Consider the following 19,781-nt stretch of genomic DNA (forward strand, 5'->3'; position numbering starts at 1 on the left):
AGGCAACTCAAGTGTATCAAGCTGCTCCTTAAAAGCCCTACTGTAAATACTCAGACTTTCCGTGTACCCTTGTGGTGCACGGGTGAATGTAAACAAGCGTCCCCCTAGGGTGAACGCGAACAAGTATCTCCTATCCTTGTGTATAGGGATGCTGAAGAAAGCATTCTTAAGATCTACAACACTAAAATGAGTAGCAGAAGCTGGAATCATCGTTTATATCGTTGCCATATAAGGCACAATAGGAAATTGTGGAGCGACGACTTATTGATAGCGTGCAAATCGATAATGAAACGGAAAGGAAATTGCTTTATCCCCTTTCTTATACACTGGTAAAATCGGACTATTGCACAAACTACCTGCAATTTCTTCAATTACCCCACGGTGTACAAAATCGGAAACTACACACTTCAAAGCTTGCTCACCATCAATCGAAATCTTATACTGAGGAATATATGGCAACTTTACTGCTTGTTTCAAGACAATTTTAACAGGCTCAATTTGTAAAACACCGACATCATTGTCATCCATCGCCCATACACACTCCGGAACGTCACTAAATTCCGGCGGCAAAGGTCTAGTCAAAAACTGTGAAACAGAAGGTTGTTGTGGTGAAATCGTCAAATGCACTCCATCCGGAGAACAATGAATTACCGCATTTAATTCCTTCAACAGATTCAACTCCAGCAAATTCTCACCACATTTTGATGTCAAAAGAAACGGACGGTGATCCATGAAAGGACCCAGTGAAATCGGAACCGGCAGAGAAATCGGACTAACCACTGGCGTACCAGAAACCCTACAGAAACGTTAGTTTGCCCTGACAGTGGAATGTCTGGAACCCATGAATGGTTAATGGAAAACTTCTGTGCTTCTGTATCGATCAAAAATAGATGTCTCCTTTTTCCCACTATCATTTCAACGTAGGGACCTTTCTGATTAACGGGAACAGGCGTTGGTTCCAAATCCTGCTTTGGGCAATCCTAGCGAAACAATATATCATCAAAAGGAAGATCTTCAAAGAGATATGCAGTAGAAGGATGATCAAAAATGTTTCTATTAGCCACACTCAGTGGCTGATTGTCTTGCGAAAAAGACTGAGAATTCTGAGAAAATTGGCTTCTACCAGGACCCCCTACCCCAGGGCGGCCTCTGGATCGTCTACCCATGATACCAAATGTGTTATTCGACCTCTGCTGGAGGATTGGCCATTATGCTCACCAATGACCCTCCTGTCTGCAATAAGCACATTGGTTCACGTGCACAGGACCCAACAGCACATTACCTTGTGGAACATACTGTCTCCGAAGCTGTGTACTACCCCCTCTAGGACCTCTAACAATCTGTTTCAACAACACCTGGGTTTTCAAGTCTCCCTTCCTTTTCTCAATCCTTTCCTTCTCATTATTGACTCGGTTTTCATAATACTGAGCCATATGCAACACTTCACACTGAGATTTAGCTTGCCCAGCGCTCTCAGAAGTCATAATTTGCGACTGGATGTCAGGTAATAATCCACGCACAAATTTGTCTACAAATAATTGTTTTCCAGACTCTGTGCTTAAATCTTGTCCACTAAAATCTGAAAATACTTGTTCAAACCGATTAAAGAATTTGGTAGCACCCTTGGATTTCCCTTGGACACAAGCAGTAAGTTTGTCCCAAACAATCCTTCTCTCAGGAATTAAGGCTTTCAGTTTTGTCACTATTCTATCAGGCAAAGTCAGTATCTCCTGTGGTGGTCTCTCACCAGCATTCCTTTCTCTATCTTGCCAAGCCAAATTATCCCATGTGTCCCCTAACCCTGGTATATCGTCTACTGTCCTAATCTGTTTACACAAATCGGTAGGTAGGAGCACAGGAAATAGCAAATCTATATCACCCAAAGTGAACACTGACGACTACAAGACAGATTCTATTTCTTTATAAAACCCGGTCAGATTCTTCCTAATATCTGGGATAGATTGTCTAATGGTATTCACCTCCTGTCTTGAGAATGGGACATCAACAAACTTTGATACATAATGTGTATCAATGTCATAGGCGGCAACGACTGTTGCGGCATTAGCCGGAACCTCAACTTTAGGGACAAATGTCAGAGGAACCTCTCTCATAGGCAACTGAGAAGTAGGCAACTCTGAATGTTTACTGAGCAACAGAGCCAAATCAAGCGCTAAAGCAGCTGAAGGAGTGTCAGACGAAAAAGCTCTCTTATAGACATTCAATAATTCTGCGGGACAACAAATCTTTCTTTTTATACATTCATCCTGCAGGTATTCTACCATAACCTTGTCACTTTCCTCTGCATTTCTGGCGTATACTGACTGTACATGTCATATACTTCTACGGGAGATATCGACATGTCTGAAATCCATCTTAATGCATCTCTTGTGCAAATCCGCATTTCTTCACTCATCGACATACTAAGAAGAAGGAACCGTTTCTGTACAAAAATAGCGCTCAAACTATCACCATCTATTTCTTCATTCCGTGACTTTTCTAACTCCCTTCTATACTCAAATACCCTTTCGACGTGCTCATATACTTTCTCTGCAGTATCTCTTGAATATGCTAAAACATTCAGATCCCTTAACCCCTGCGGGATATCTGTATCATTCAGTCTGTTCGACATTACAGATAAAAGAATTCCCAGTCCTTCAATAAAAACATTTTTCTCATGAAAACGTTCTAGATTAGAGAGTGTAGCAAGAATATTAGATTGTTCACCCTTCTCCATGCATTGTCTAGCCCATGCATTCAGATCTCGCTTTCTTTCTTTAGAAACTTTGATTCCGCTCCCTTATCAACTACAAGAGGAGCAGAAGCACTCGGAAGAGAATGAGTAGATAAGTCTTGTACAATAGGTAACAAAGGTGCTATTACTGGTGCAAGAGACAAATCTACCAAACCCACGGCAGCAGACAAAGGTAGAGGTACAGGTGGAGGAGCGACAATAGGAAGTGGAACAATGGCTAGTAGCGGAGGAGCAATAGGAGGAGTAATAAAAGGTGCAGGAATTACTGCAGGAGGAGGAACAACAGCAGGAAGAGGTAAAGCAGCAGGAATATGTACATACAGAGGTGGCACAGTGGCACTGGGCCTTCGTTCATTTAAAAGCTTATCGATTAGTTCATCTGATACATGGAAATCTTTAGATGGATATATTTTCTGAACACCATGTTGAAAAGCCCTATCCATGTTTCTAACTGACTCTGACTGTTTTTGTTGATCGTATAATAACGCTTTCTCAGCGTTCGACATATGTCGGCGCGCATGTTTCTCTCTACTTTTAAGCTGCTGCATAGCTTCTTTCTTCCAATTTTGTAACACATCAAACGCTGCAGGTCTAGCTTTTTTCTTTAATAATATAGATTCTAAATATTCTATACAAGTAATCTCAAAGCTACCATTGATTGGCCACTGAAGTTCGGAAGCATGTCTGGTTTGTCTGGGCCAAATATCGTTAAACACTATACTACCAATGCCGTACTTACAGTACGGCAGTACATAGTACACGCCGGCGACCCCTCCTGTGGTGCCGGACAGCCAAATTCCAAAGATTGTCTGTCTCTGTCTCTGTTGAACAATGCCCTGAAACAGGCAGACAATTTCTCAGGCATATCAGATTTCTGGTATTACCTGGTCAATAACTGTGCTCGCGAGGACAACACGCTAAATCAAATATCAGGCTACTTAGGAATCGGGGCACGACTCACCTGATCAAAGAACTAAGGGAGGTCTGATCGGATTACTAAGGACAACAAAGGACCCCCGTGGTTGGTGATTTCGGCAAAACTGCCCGCCTCGATATATGGACCCTCGTCAAGATGGCGTCTCGGACCACACGCTCACCGTCCGGGGATCGGTTCGTGCACTACTGTTGAGGTGTCGCGTCTCATCCAAGAAGAGGCCCCCTTTCCCACCGTCCGATCCCGGTCCGATAGCCGCGTCAACACTTCAACGAGATGGCATCAATCTTGAGGGTCCCTATTCGGGCGCAATCTGTAAAAACAAGCAAATATTGAGGCTGAGTACCACAAATTGAAATACACCAAACACGGGCTATAAAGATTCACAGATATTTTATTCTGTGCAGTTACAAAGAAACATAGAAACAGATAGCTATCTGGCTCTCAACACCCCACAATGAGTACCAGCCCGTCAAAGAGAGGAGAGAGAGGTGTTGGACATCAATTTCTGCAATATTGTCCAGCCCCTCCAAATGTTAATAATCTGTGGCCTAGAGTTTGTGTCTAGTTCACATACAGTTTATACAATAATATGCAGAAAGATTATATGACTTTGCATTTCCATCAAGTTACAAAGGCAGTGTATATTCTTAGATCCCGCGGTAAGCCTTAGTCCATATCCCAACACAATGTAGTTCAGCATGTATCTGTAACGCTCAACTGACTCCCACGGAGGTGCTGGTCTAGTCTGGGCTGTGGCCTCTTCGAGCGTGATGCGCAGAACTCGGAACACCGACTGAACAGGACCCTCAAGTCTTGCTTGTCTGGCCCGTAGGAATATCCTTCTGCAGATGAGAAAGGGGATTAACAGTCTGCAGAATAGTGTGCTTGCTCCCCCCTTGCCCTCTTCGTTCTTCTCTAACCTCCTCCGAAATCCCCGGTTGAAGCTCACCTTATGGTTTGAAAGGATGAACTCTCCATCCTGCTTCTGGTGCAGGGACGCGTGTTTGTCCAGTTACTTCACTGGTTTTCAGAATGGCGCTGGCAAAATCCACTTGACTTTTCCGAGCGGAACGCCGTAAGTATGAAGATTACAAAAGTTCAAGTGTTGAGCCTCCTTTTCTGTTGCCTTCCTAACCTGTGATCTGTCCTTTATTTCAGGTGCAGAATGAAGGCGATGCGTTGAGGGATTGAATTGCCGATGGTAAACTCAGGTGAGTTAGCGATGGGGGCGATCCCTCTTAATGTCTTTATATTCCCCCAGTAATGTCTTTTGTCATTTCCCCATAGGGGCCGGGGTGCAGTACCTGCCAACGAAGCGGCGCCGGCCCGAAATGAGGAATGGTCCACCAACAGAAGACCGGTAAGTGTTATGGCGGAAAATTAGGCTTTCCTCATATGTTCCTTCTGCTCACCTTTTGTCTCTTCTTCTCTCCCCTAGGCGCAGAGATGTGGCGACCGGTGCAGACAGTCGCGGTGGAGCCAGAAGAACTCCCGAGGACAGGTGATTGAAGCACGGCGCTGCAGCGAGCAACGCAGTGCTTTTAAATGAAAGTCTTTTCTCAGGAACGCTGGCGTGAAGGTTCCGGATGCAGGTAAGAAGTTTGATAAAATTCTTGGTTTTCACCTTTCTCTTCTCTTTTTTCCTTACAGGTGTTCCAGGATCGAGGCAGGCGTGGCTGGAGACCAGATGCAGGAGCAGACACGGTGAGCGTTCAGCTGCTTGGATGCAGAACAATGTGAAGCGTGAGCTACTGTCTGGGCGTGGCTTAAATAGCCCACAAAGTAGTTCCAGGTAAGTATCCTTCCCTGGCCACGCCCGAGTGGCAAAATAGTCCCAATGAAAAAATAGTCCCTTTCAGGTCTCAGGGAGGCCTGAATCTTGCAGCATGGTCTGCATCAGGTAAGTGCACAAAACACCTTCCTTTATGAGCCTGGCGCCTATGGCACCAGGACTGATGTCCAACATGAGCCTGGCGCCAAGGGCGCCAGGACAGAGTCCAAAGAGCCCCTATAAGGGGCCGCTGGGCTTTTACCCGGGGGCATGATGCCTGCTCCCGGGGGTGCTGGGCCTGGCCTGGTGCTCCGGGGGCAGGCATCATGACAGTGTCCACGCTTGGCATTTGCACCTCATTGTTGCCGATGTGTATTCGTAGATGAGGCTTGTTAGCATAGACAATACTAAGACGGCAGTTCATTCGTAGTACAAGGTCTCTTTACCTAGTCTAACCAGTCTGCCCGCAGACAGTTTAAGCATTAACAGAACTCAAAGGTCGGGAGGCTTGGTTGCAAGTTAGAAACACAGTCCACCATTTTAGAACAGAGAATCATACGAACAGAAATCAAAATGGCAGATGACTCTAAAATGGCGACGAAGTCAATCAGAAATCGGAACTTTGCAATGCGGTTTTCTTCGCAGAGCGACTAGGTTTAGGCCAATATAAATCAAAAGGAGGCATAATATGATTTCCGTTTAACAGGATAAGTCTTGCAGCCCTATTCTGGATTAGCTGGAGGGGTCTTAGAGAAGAAGAGGGTAGGTTGAGTAAAAATATATAGCAGCAGTCTAGGCTAGAAAGAACCAGAACTCTAAAGACATTGAGCTTCTGGGGGAAAGTGAGGAAAGGAAGAATTCCTTTGAGGAGGTGGAGTTGAAAGTGGGACTTCTTGGCAAGGGACTGAATGTGAGGGATGAAAGAGTGAGAGGATTTAAAGATGGCTCTGAGGTTTCTGGCTTCAGATGAATGAGAAAGGGGAAAGCCCAGAGAAGATGGGCAGAGTGAGGGACAGAATGAGGGAGCAGGAGTCCAATAGGAAGGATCTCAGTCTTGTTGGCATTTATGACAGAGATCATTGGAAGTAAACCAGAACTGGATGCCAAATAGGCAGTCAGGAATGATAGAGGAAGTAAGAAGAGGTTCAGAGGGAAGTTTGAAGAAGAGGTGTGTGTCATCTGCATAACACTGCAAGTTTGCTGAGAAGAAAAATTAGGTGTGCAAGCAGGCAATATAGTTATAAAAGAGCCAGGGAGAAAGGACGGAGCCCTTAGGGACACCAGAGGTGGAGATGGATGGTGGGGGAGGAGAAAGAGCCCGGAATAACCTGGGATAGAAGGTCACTGAGGAAGGAGGTCAGCCAGTAAAGTACCCACTCCGATATACCTAGGGCATTGTGGAGCCGTTTTATGAGGATGGAGTGGTTAACTGTATAAAATGCAGAGAAGAGATCAAGGAGAATGAGAACAGCTGGAGAGTTCGAGTCATGAGATGCAAACAGTTCCTCACAGGTGTTCAGAACAGCAATTTCCGTGCCTCTGGATATTAGGAATCCAGATTGATGGTCGAGGTGGCAACCAGCAAGTTCAGTGTCTAGGGTCAGTTAGGGGAAGACCAGATTCTCCAAAAGTTTCCCAAGGAAGGGGGTGATAGATATGGGCAGGTAGTTGGTTGGACAAGTTGACTAAAATGTCTCTTTAGCTAAATATTCCTTGGTGTCTTTAGTAGACTCAAAAAGTTATTTATTTTTCAACTAAAAAGTTCTGTTCAATCAAAATGTTCTGTAACAGTCGTTTGTATACAAGTTCTTGTATTTCAGCAGATTACCTGTTGTACTCCTCTTCCAGGAATCTTTATACAATGTTCAGCTGCCTGGTGTACTCGCCTGCCAGGACTTTTCAGTAGGATTCTCAGATCACCTGTGTACTCTCCTGACAGGAATCTTTGTACAACTTTCACATACCTGGAATGCTTGACTCCCAGGACTTCTTATTTGTTTCACAGTTCCTTGATACCACAATAGCATATACCATGTGTTGATTGGCATATCTATGTGTGGTAACATTTTACTCAAATATACTCGCTCATTCTTCTTCCCCATATTGGAATGTCATGCATCGTTTGATGCTGTTTTATCTTATGTTTTGTCTTGTCTGCATTCAAACATTCTTCTTATTAAATCTTGCCTTTCTGCTTTGCCTTGCCCCATTCAAACATTCTGCTTATTGAATCTTGCTTGTATACGTTGCCTTGGCTGCATTCAAACAAACCTTGTCTTTCTGTATTTTCTGCATCAAACATTCTTCTTATTGGGTGTTGAATTTGCACTTTGCCTTGATGGCTTTAAAAAAATCGTTGCCTTTGTATATTTTCTGCATTAGCACTCTAGTACCATTCAATCACGTGTTGGTGCGGTTGACAGAATGCCCAGGGGACACCAGCTAATTTGGGTAGATTCACCAGTCTTTTTCAGCTTCTCTGTCATTGCTCATGCTTCTGTGTTTTGGCTTCTTATTCTGCCTTCCAGTTTCGAGTGTGAAGATGCGTTTTAAGTATCTCCAGTGCGGCATGGCGCTCACCTGCCAGCTTTCCCTCGGGGCCTGGGTTGAAGACCGAGCGGCCTGAACTCCAGGATCTTCTGCACTGCTCCTGGCTTCTCCACGTCCTTCCTCGCTCCCATGCAGCGTCTTTCTCTCTGTCCCAGTAAATTTCTCTGCTTCGCCAGCTTTCTCAGTGTGCCTCTCATTCAGCAACCTTTGTGAGGATGACGTCTCCTTCTGTACTGCTTGCTGCACCTCTCTCTTCTATAATGCGGTAACCATTTTTAAATGTCCTGCCGCTTACAGATTTGGGAAAAACAACCAGTCCTCATGTTGTATTTTGAGTTCCAGTTACTTTGCACAAACTCCTTTGTCCTCTTCCTCATCTCAGTACTAGACTGATTGTGGGAGTTGAAGTCCATAACTGTCTTTGGGCTTTTAACTCCTGGCTGTTTTTTCTCACATGTTTTATAAAAAGGTACATCAAGAACAAAAGGTGTTATGTGTGAGTTGTGGATGTTTGAGTGAAAGGTAGGTGCCTGACTACAATGACAATAGGTCATTAAGAACTCAGGAAGTGGGGCACACTGTGACTCCTCCAATCTAGTCATGACATATCCCCAGAAGTTGTCTACTATGTGATCCTGTGGGGTTTAATCAAAAGCCCCAAACCAACAGAACTGAAGGGCCCTCTGGAAAAATTACCTGCAAGCCTTCAAGAATCGCCCACTAACAATGGGCCCATTAAGGCAGATATGTGGGTGTCTTTCTGCAGTTGAAATCCAGAGAAAGCTGGAAAAAAAATGTAATCAGAGTGGAGATTGAAACGGCACAGCACATTACTGGCTAAGAGTTAAATGCAGCATTTTCATAACTGCCACCTGTCAAAAGGTGGGGCACTATGACAACTCAGACCCACTTTTGAGCACAAAGACAAACAACAAATAATTAAACATATATTTTACTAATGCCTGCAATAAACATCCCTGTACTTTCAGCTCTCATATTTGAACACCAATGCTGAGTGAAAAGAAAAAAGAAATCAACCGATGCAAAAGCAAAGTGAACAATAATCAGTAAAACACACAGTATTTCAAAGGATAAAGGCTGAGGTTAGAAAATGCAATATGTGAGTTAATTCAGCCAAGGTAAATCTGTGGGTCACTGGTCAGAATTTGATAATGGCTTCCCCCAATGCAAGACTGGAGGGGAAAGATATTGCATCCCAGCCATTTACAACTTTGATTGACTGATTGATATTTTATTTCTATCGCGCTCATACAAAAGTGTTTCAGAGCAGGCCAAGGCAAGGTAGGGGAACAGGGGAGAACAAAACAGCGCTCTTACTAGGCCCAATGACATTGAGAACGTGCAAGTGCATGTGAGAGGGGGGAGGGGAAAAGTGCATGGAAGGGGGAGAGGTGGAAAGTGCGAAGCAGAGGAGAAACAGATAAATAACAATAAATAAATAATAAAGGCAACAAACAGTGGTAATGCAGCCAGCAATTTGCAAGTGCTAGGTTTAAAGCAGCATACATGGTAGGTCTGATAAATGCAGGAAGAAAAAGGGGGGGCTGTATGGGTACAGATACAGACCCCAGTGCAAGGGGTGGCCCGGAGGCAGTGCGGGAGGGTGGCAGGATACTGCAATAAAGTGTCTCCTGCCCTTATTGATGTTCGAAGCAAACCTCTCCCGTGGCCACACTTGTTGTCTCTGAAGGCTAATTTCTTTGCAGAAAAAAAAATAGCCTAGCCAGTGCGTGACTGTAATGTAGGGAGGAGCTGCAGCGGGCAATCTCTGTGTAGCCGGTGCATCTCAACTATTTACAACACTGCACCAACTTCAAACAACAAAGAAACACATTTTTTCCCCCAGACTTTAAAACAAAAACACTGTCTAGGAGGCTCTGGTCACATGCTGACCACAAATGGAAACTGGTGTGAAGAAAGAAAGCTAAAATGTGCATACATATGAAGATTTCCCATTACTGATGCATTTTATCGGCAACCACAAGTCATACTGCATCCATTTACGTGTCATTTTTAAGATAATTTCAAGGTGATTTTGTTGAAATAGAATTTATCAACATGTGACTTAGGGAATTGTAATAACAAGCTAAAATGTGTTTCTAGCTGCTCTGAAAATGTCCTGAATTTAAGAATAAGCGAGCTGGTGGAGAGTAAAATTAGGCATTTGGAGAGTAATTTGCATATTCATTACTATTATTATTTTTGTTTAGATGGCAAAAAATTGCCACACGCCTTTTCAACATGGTGAGGACCCGGCTGTTATTTGATTAAATCCCCCATGATTAGCTGAATCAGAATGTATACATATTATGGCAGTTAATAGTAAATTATGAAGTTTTGCCATATAGCAACTTTTTGTATAAAGTTAACTTTAAAAAAGGGGAATCTCAAATGGGAGTTTCAATATTTTTGTACTAGATTCCTTAACCAATCCTAAGACAGTCAATGGGCTTGGGCGTTGGAGAGAAATGTGACAGACCAATCAAAGGTGTGAGAATGATTGCAGGGCACTGCACATATTGAGATCTTGATGGTGTCATCACTGATATATAAAGTGCATTCCCCATGAGAGAAGGGACGAGCAGCTAGAATTACCAACAAGAGAGCTGCCAAAAGTCACCAAGGGGAGAGCTGCTAAAAATCACCAAGAGGGACAGCTGCCAAACATTGCCAAAGGAGCTATGCTGAAGTTTCATCTGGATGGAAATATTTCTTTAGGGACTAGAAAATCAGAGACTGATTCACTGGAGCCAGAGAGAGAGAGAGAGAGAGAGAAGTGCTGTGGGATCCAATTGACTGAAGTGCTGGCTAGAATCCTGTTTTTACCCTACAATCAAAGCTCCTCAGTCCCTGGACATCTAAAAATGTCGACACTCCCTAGACCTGGCGTTTCAATAGAAGGGTAATGCAATTAATGCTTGGGATTTTGGGGCTCGGGGGAAAAGTGCTTGCAAAAGTGAGATCTTATGTATCCAACATTGTAAACCAAACTGCTAGCCTTATTAAGTGTGCAGGAAAATAAAAATTGCACAGCACTGCATGTATAAATTGTTTTTGCTCATTGACCGGTGTTGATTATTCCTTGAATTGAGATTTGTATAAAGTATTGTGATTTGAGTTTTCCCAAAAAACGTTTGTGATTTATTTATGTAAAAAGAAGTTTAATTGTGAGCCACATAGAAGGTGACACGTGTAGATTTAGTGCGATCTCCATTACCTGTAATTCAAATAAATTTAAATATGTTTTCTGTACACCGGCCTGATTCTAAGCTTATTGGTGGCACGGAGGAAGGTATCAAAGGGCATGATATTGGTATGAAATATGGCTGAAAAAAGAATCCATTAAACAGCTTGTTGTGTAACACCTTGATTGGGGAGGCAAGGATCTGCCCATGTTGTGGGTGGCCTCTCAATAAACCGTTCCAATCCTCCCTCATATTACTGCCCCAGGGATCGGATAGCGACTGCAATACACTGGCCACATGAGAGGAGGTCACTCCCAGAGAATCTGTGATGCCTGCATTGGATTCATCACAGAGGGTAGCATTAAATACATGTGTGTTTTTTCGCCACTTCTTTGTGGAAGTGCAGCAAACATTAGGTGTGCTCTGCCTTTTCTGTGGTAGTGTAGCTAAAATTAGGTCAGTGTGCCTACTCGCTTCTGTGTGTGGCAGAAATTAAGTGTGGGTCTCCTGTGAGAGTGCTTCAAATGTTATGTGTGATTGCCTGCTTTCCTATGGGAGTGTAGCACATAAATTCAGTGTGTGCACCCATCCCTGAAAGGTTGTAAGAAATATTAGCATGTGTGCTCTCTTCCCTTCAGATGTGTGTCAAAATGTAGCTGTATTTGCCCACTCATCTATGTGTGTTACCTTTCTTCTGGGGCACAGTAAGCATAGATACATTCAATCACTTTCAGGCAGTAAGCAAACATAATTAGTGGTGTGGCCCGTTCGCTGCAGGAATGTAGCAGATATTGTGTGCATGCCCTCTTCCCTGCCAGAGTGTGGAAACATTGAATGTGGGAATCCCCTTCCTGGTGAGGACCTGGAAATAATATGTGCATCTCCTTCCTTTAGGAATTGAGAGAAACCTGTATATGTTCACCTCCTTCCCTGTAGGAGTTCAGTAAACATTGCCTATGTCCTCCCTTCCCTATATGAGTCAGAAAAAATGATGTGTGTCCTCCGTCCCTGTGAATGTGCAGATAAAATTGTTTGTGTGTCCCTTCCCTGCTGAAGTGTGTTATAAATTGCGTGTTTGTTCCATGTCCTGTCTATCATATATTAGGTGTGTGCACCCCTTCCCTCTGGGAGGGCAGTACGAATGTGATGTTTGCATCTCCTTCCCTTCAGGAATATGTGAACAATATGGTGTGCCCCATGCCCTGCAGGAGTGTGACACAAATGTGTGTGTTCAGCTCCTCCCTTACATGAGTTCAGCAAACATTGTGTGTATGCGCCGTTCCATTTGGGAGTGTAGAAAAATAAATGTCGGTCCCCCGCTTTGAAAGAGTGCAAAATAAATTGTGTGTGTGGGCACCCTTCACGGAGGGAGTGCAGCGAAAATTGCGTATTATATCCTTTCCTTCAGGAGTGAGTACAATTTAGATATGGTTGCCCCGCCCCTTCGGAAGTACACCAAAGGTTCTGTGTGTGCACCTTTCACAAAAGTGAGACAGACATTGTGTGTATGCACCCTCTTCTCTGCAGAAGTACAGCAAAAATGATGCAGGCACCCCCCTTCCCTTCTGTAGTAGGGCAAAATGTAGACATGTGCCCCTTCTCTACAGGCATGCAGTAAAAGATAGCTGCGAGCAACTTAATGTGACTTAATGATTTTGTATGATTTTGGCAGAAATTATTGATGTGAGCTCTTGACCGGTGGGAGTGTGCCATGTAATGTGTGTGTGTTTTTACCCTTTTCTGTACCCCTTTCCCTGCATGTGTGTGCATCAATTGAGTGTGTGCGCCATTTTCCCAATAAGAGTCAAGAACAATTAGGCCTGTGACACCCCCACAAGCAGCCCACTCGAGGTCTGGACACTACCCTCCAGACAAGACCCCTCCAGTCTGGATACCACCCCCAACCCCCCCTCACCTGTGACAGCACCAACAGGCAGACACATCCAGACGGGATCCCAGCCCCCCTCACCTGTGACACCCCCTCAAGCTGCACCCTCCAGTCTGGACACCACCCCCCAGCCCTTTTCACCTGTGAAACCCCCCCAGGCAGCTCCCTCGAGTCGGGACACCATCCCCCAGCAGTGGCGTCACCAGGAATCAAATTTAGGAGGGGCACAGAGGGGGCCAAAGACAAAAGTAGGGGGGGCACAGACAAATGTAGGGGGAGAACATGGTCACTGCTCGTCTTAGGTAGAGGGGGCACAAAGGGGGGGGCACAGGGTTTCACAGGGGGAGCCACTGGCCCTCCCAGGCCCCCCACAGCAACACCACTGCCCCCCAGCCCCCATCACCCATCACACACCCCTAGGCAGCCCCCTCCAGACTGGACACCACCCTCAGCCCCCCTCACCTGTGACACCCCCAGGAATCCTCCTCCAGTCTGGACACCATCCCCCAGCCACCTCCAGTCTGCACAACGCCAGCCCACTCCAGTCTGGACACCCCCAGCCCCCTTCAACTGTGACACCCTCCAGAGGCAGCCCCCTCCAGTCTGACACCACCCCCCAGACCTCCTCACCTGTGACACCACCCACAGGCAGCCGTGTCCAGACTTGACACCACTCCTCAGCCCCCCTTACCTGTGACACCCCCCCAGGCAGCCCCCGGCAGTCTGGACACCACCCCTAGCCCCTTCAAGTCTGGGCACCATCCCCCAGCCCAACTCACATGTGACACCACCCCAGGCGGACCCCTCCAGACTGGACACCACTCCCCAATCCCCCCACCTGTGACACCTCGCACAAGCAGCCCCCTCTGGTCTGGACATTACTCCCAGACCCCTCAAGTCTAGACACCACCCCCAAGCCTCCCTCACCTGTGACACCCCCAACAGGCAGACACCTCCAGACTGGACACCACCCCCCAGCCGCCCTCACCTGTGACACCCTTCCCCAGGCGTCCCCCTTGAGTATGGACACCACCTCTCAGCGTCCCTCACCTGTCACACACCCCCAAGCAGCTACCTCCAGACTGGAAACCACCCCAGCCCCCCTCAACTGTGACACCCTCCTGAGGCTGCCCCCTCCCGTCTGGACACCACCCCCCAGATCCCTCCAGTCTTGACACCAACCCTAAGCCCCCCTCACCTGTGACACCCCCCCAGACAGTCCTCTCCTGTCAACACCACCTTCCAGCCCCCCTCACATGTGACACCGGCCCAGGCAGTGCCCTCCAGTCTGGACACCACCCTCAGCCCCCCTCACCTGTGACACCCCTCACAGGAAACCCCCTCCAGCCTGAAAACCACCCCAGCCCCCTCACCTGTGATACCCCCCAGGTAGCCCCCTCCAGACAGGACACCATCCCCCAGCCTCCCTCACCTGTGACACCCCCCACAGGCAACCCCCTACAGTCTGAACACCACCCCCAGGCCCCTCAAGTCTGGAAACCACCCTCCAGCCCCCTCACCTGTGTCGCCTCCCCAGGTAGCCCCCTCCAGTCTGGACACCACCCCCCAGAGCCCCCTAGTCTGGATGACACCCCCAGGCCACCCACACCTGGGACACCCCCCAGACAGTCCCCTCCAGTTAACTCCACCCCCAGGCCCCAACACCTGTGACACCCCCAACAGGCAGACAGACGCCTCCAGACTGGACACCACCCCCCAGCCGTCCTCACCTGTGAAATCCCCCAGGCATCCCCCTCGAGTACGGACACCACCCCTCAGCCCCCCTCACCTGTCACACACCCCCAGGCAGCTACCTCCAGACTGGATACCGCCCCCAGCCCCCCTCACCTGTGACACCCCCCAGGTATCCCCCCCAGTATGGACAGCCCTAAGCCCCCCTCAACTGTGACACCCTCCCGAGGCAGCCCCCTCCAGTCTGGACACCACCCCCTAGACCACTCCAGTCTGGACACCACCCCCAAGCCCCCCTCATCTGTGACACCCTCCAGACAGTCTCCTCCAGTCAACACCACCCCCAAGTCCCCCTCACATGTGAACCCCCCCAGGCAGCACCCTCCTGTCTGGACACCACCCCCAGCCCCCCTCACCTGTGACACCCCCCACAGGCAACCCCCTCCAGTTTGAAAACCAACCCCAAACCCCTCACCTGTGATAACCCCAGATAGCCCCCTTCAGACAGGACACCATCCACCAGCCCCCCCCACCTGTGACACCTCCCACAGGCAACCCCCCCTGTAACCACCTACAGTCTGGACACCATCCACCAGCCCCCCCACCTGTGACACCTCCCACAGGCAACCCCCCTGTAACCACCTACAGTCTGGACAACATCCCCCAACCCTCTCAACTGTGACACCCCCCACAGGCAGCCCCCTACAGTCTGGACACCACTCCCAGCCACCTCCAGTCTGGACACCACCCCCAGCCCCCCCTCACCTGTGACACCTCCCCAGGCAGCCCCCTACACTCTGAACACCACCCCCAGCCCCCTCAGTCTGGCCACCACACCCCAGCCCCCCTCAACCTGTGACACCCCCTCAGGGAGGCCCCTCCAGTCTTGACACCACCCCCACACCCCTCCAGTCTAGACACCCTCCTCACCTGTGACAACCCTCACAGGCATCACCCTCCAGTCTGGACACCACCCTCCCAGCCCCCTCACCTCTGATCCCCCCCAAGTAGCCTCCTCCAGACTGGACACAACTCACCAGCTTCCCTCACTTGTGACACCCCCCCAGGGAGCCCCCTTCAGTCTGAACACCACCCCAGTCCCCTCCAGTCTAGACACCACCCCCCAGCCTCCCTCACCTGTGACACCCCCCACAGGCAGCCCCCTACAATCTGGATACCACCCCCCCAGCCCCAGCCAGTCTGAACACCACCCCCAACACCCCTCACCTGTGAGCCCCCACCCCCCAGACAGCCCCCTACAGCCTGGCCACTGACCCCCAGTCTGGACACTACATCCCAGCCACCTCCAGTCTTGATCCCTCACCCCCCTCATATGTGACACACCCCCAAGCAGCCCCCTTCAGTTGGGCTCCACCGCAAGACCCCTACAGTCTGGACACCATGTTATTGAGAATTCTCCAAATGTGCTAATTCCCCTTACCTTTTGAGTCCCCCAGCAACTTTGCTGGATTTCTAGGATTTTAATTTTTACCTGGAAAGAGTGTGAGCCTTTTTTCCCACTCTTTCATGTATTTGATGTGTGTTTTACTTTTGTGTTCGTTGGTTATGGTGTTTTAAACAAACTCCATTGCATCAGCTTTTTCTGTGTGTCACACAGCACCTTCAGTGCAGTGGCACAGGGGTGTCTTTCAGACTCCCCAAGGTTTAAACACCTTCCCTGGGACTGACTACTGTCTCCCACGGCATGTAAAGTTAAATTGGCTTTACTGGTCTCTTTAAATGTACTGACCCAGCACACACTATCTAACTATAGAGTGCTGGAGGGGTTGCCTAGCTTCCCCTGAGTCAAAACACTCATGTAACAGTAAAATGTTACCCTTTCCTACTTTAAATGGCTGGTGGCAGTGGTTTAGATCAACTACTGTGATGTTTCCCTACCGCTAACAATGGTAGCTAAAAATAGGGTCAGCCATGTTTTTCAACATAGCGCCCAAGACCTATCTGTAAAAACAGACTGTGGTCATCTTTTTTCGTCATTTCTTTTAGGAAAGGTCCTTCTTGTGTTTGTCTCTGTGCACCAAACCAGGTTTGGTCCCTTTGTTCGTTGGCCTTTGGCGGGCTTCAGTGCTGAAGCCCTCCTCTGGCGCCAGGGTGTCTGGGGTGGACAGAATGTGAGGGAGGTGCCCAAAACTCCCTGTGCTTAGTCTCCTAGGAGACCTGAATGCACTCTGGCGTGATTGGCCGACTGGCTGTCCGGCAAGGACAGCCACCTTGCTGTGTGCTTGACAGCCAGGCTGGAATGAATGGGGAGACTGTTTAAAAGCAGGTCTCTGGGACTTGGAAATCAGAGTCGACCACTGGAATGAAAGAACCAAAGAGAAGAGGAAGGAGGAGGACTGCTGCAACTCCTGAACGACCGGTGAGGCCCTGCTGCAGGTCCGCATTGCCTGAAACTCCAACGACAGAGAAGCCAGCCCTTCAAGGTTAACTTATTCCCGTGAGTTTGGTGGGAACAACCAACTCGCAAGCCACCTGGACACCGTCCTATTCTGGTCTTATTTTCATCAGAGTGCTGTTGAAAACTGGATAGCCAGAGGGAAGGAAACCAGCTTGTGGACTTTAAGCACTCACACCTTAAACCGACGTCTTGCTACAGCTTTTGGCCTCTTCCCTGGGCAGTTCAGATACCTACCGACGTCCTTCTTCTTGTCCCCATGACTGAAGTTCAGGAACAGCGAGATCTGCTCGAACTGACAGGGACAACTGCCTCAGTCACAGATTTCTTCATTGACAAGGAAATCGAGAAAGTGCATGAAACTTTCCTCAACTATGAAGGCTTGTCCTTCACTAAACATTCGTCGAACTTTTTGCCTAGCTAAATCCTTTGAAAATCTGTGTCAAAGACCTAACTGTTACATACCAGAACTGTGCTATCCTATACAAAAGACTCTGAACCATGGACTTTGGCCCAGGCCTATTGAGAAGAATTGCTGGTTGTATTTATCTGAAATACTTTGCCCTGCCTATGAATGTATTTGGGCTGTCTATTCTCATAACCTTGTCTTTTCCCTCCTGTATTAAGTATCTGAAGTGCCGTTTTGCTCACACTTCATTTTTGAGCTAAACTTGTTCAATTACTTACCAGTTGGATTTTTGTGGTGTATTAGTGTGTGATATTGAGCTGCTTATGCTAGTGTAATGTTTTATAACTGACTGAGTAAATAAATGTATATTCTTTTACCAAGAAACTTTGAGTAAGTGTTTACTTGAATCACTGTATTGGTTGGTCATTTGTGTAACTTGTTCTACTGCTCACTTAAACTCTTGATATAAGTCTGGCTGCTCAGCCATCGCTACCACCTTACTGTGTAGTACAGGCTTGTACCAAAGGTGAAATTGTGCTTACACTTGTAGTCCTAATTACCTGTGGTGTTCCCAAAGGGTACTGCCTGTGATTCTGCCTTACACATTCCCTCCACCCCCACTCACCTGTGACAAACCCCACCGGGAGCCCCTTCCAGTCTGGAGACCATCCCACAGCCACCCTCACCTGTGACACCCCCCAGGCAGCCCCCTCCAGACTGGACACTGCCCCCAAACCCTTCACCTGTGACACCCCCCCAGGCAGCCCCCTCCAGACTGGACACCAACCCCATGCCCCTTCACCTGTGACACCCCCCACAGGCAGCCCACTGACAGTCTCCCACAGTACCAGTACAATGCATGTCTGCAGCTCACCTGAACCTCTGTGGTCTGCCAGCACCATGAAGTGGAAAACAAACATGTCCACCTCAACTACGATCAAGAGGAAGCACTGGAAATCCATCCAGGACAGGAGCATCTGCTGACACACCTTTCAAGACCATAATCAGCCCACCCCATACACATGTGACAAGTGAATGCAATGGCAAGTGGCATGCGCATGTTGGCCATGGCACATTGCCAAGGGACCAAAGCACACTAACTGAATGCGTGCCCACAACAGAAGTAAACCTACTAATACATTTCAAATATCCACAAACAATGGCAAGGCGGGTCACCGCCTGAGCATTAGTGACCTGGGTGGAAAGGGTGGCTAATTAACTGTCAGGGAACAATAACATGACAGGGCCATGCATATGTGATGGGAGGGCAGTCAGAGACTGCATGAGTCACAGAGACCAGAGAATTGTGCTGCCACTCCAAAAGAGCAAACATGGCTCAATACTGCATTCCAGTGTCCGAGGGCGAGCAACACATGAGAGAAGGCAGTATGTGACTGCACATGCTGGTGGGCATGTCTACAAGACATGGGTTTAACACAGCAATGACAAACAAATGTGCCATTAACGTGACCATGGAACACCTCCACAGTGAGCCCACCTCCCTCCACCCCAACCACACTGATTGCAAACACACAGTGATGCTGCACAGCTAAATGCAAATGAAAACATACAGTGCAGACCCAGTCGTCTGATGTCAACACATGTGCATCCTTCCAGCCGCAACCATCACAGCAACAACAACACACATGCATGGACGCCACAAGACACATGACTTGCAATGGAAGGGTGCACTTGCAGAAAAGTGAACTATCAAAGATGCAGAAACACAAATGAACTCCATTAAACATGGAATATAACAAAATGAAAGATGTATTGAATATAAATATGTACAGTTAAAACGGGGAATGAAGGTCAAAGCAGTCCAGTTGAAAATGTGAAATAAAATAAAAACTCTATGCCTAAATAACTATATACATGAAAAACTGTGAAGGAAAGTCAGCAAATTCTGAAAAAAAAAAGACAAGCTACACACCTAAATTACGATGTACAAAGGCAGTGGGCTAGTCCTCCTTTCCGATCTCACTCAGCCTTTCCACCAGAGCTGGGTCCAAAGCCACGTGCCCCACTCCTCAGGTGGGCCCCCGTTGTTTCCTGGAGGGCTTGCAGGTTGTCCAGACTCTGTTTCTCTATCACTTGCGCTTCCCTGGAAGTGGCCTCCAGGACGACAGCCCCCTTCCTTGCACAATGCAGCACAATCCC

Source organism: Ambystoma mexicanum, chromosome 2q (assembly GCF_040938575.1).
Source record: "Ambystoma mexicanum isolate Mex_15411 chromosome 2q, UKY_AmexF1_1, whole genome shotgun sequence".
Taxonomy (NCBI): domain Eukaryota; kingdom Metazoa; phylum Chordata; class Amphibia; order Caudata; family Ambystomatidae; genus Ambystoma; species Ambystoma mexicanum.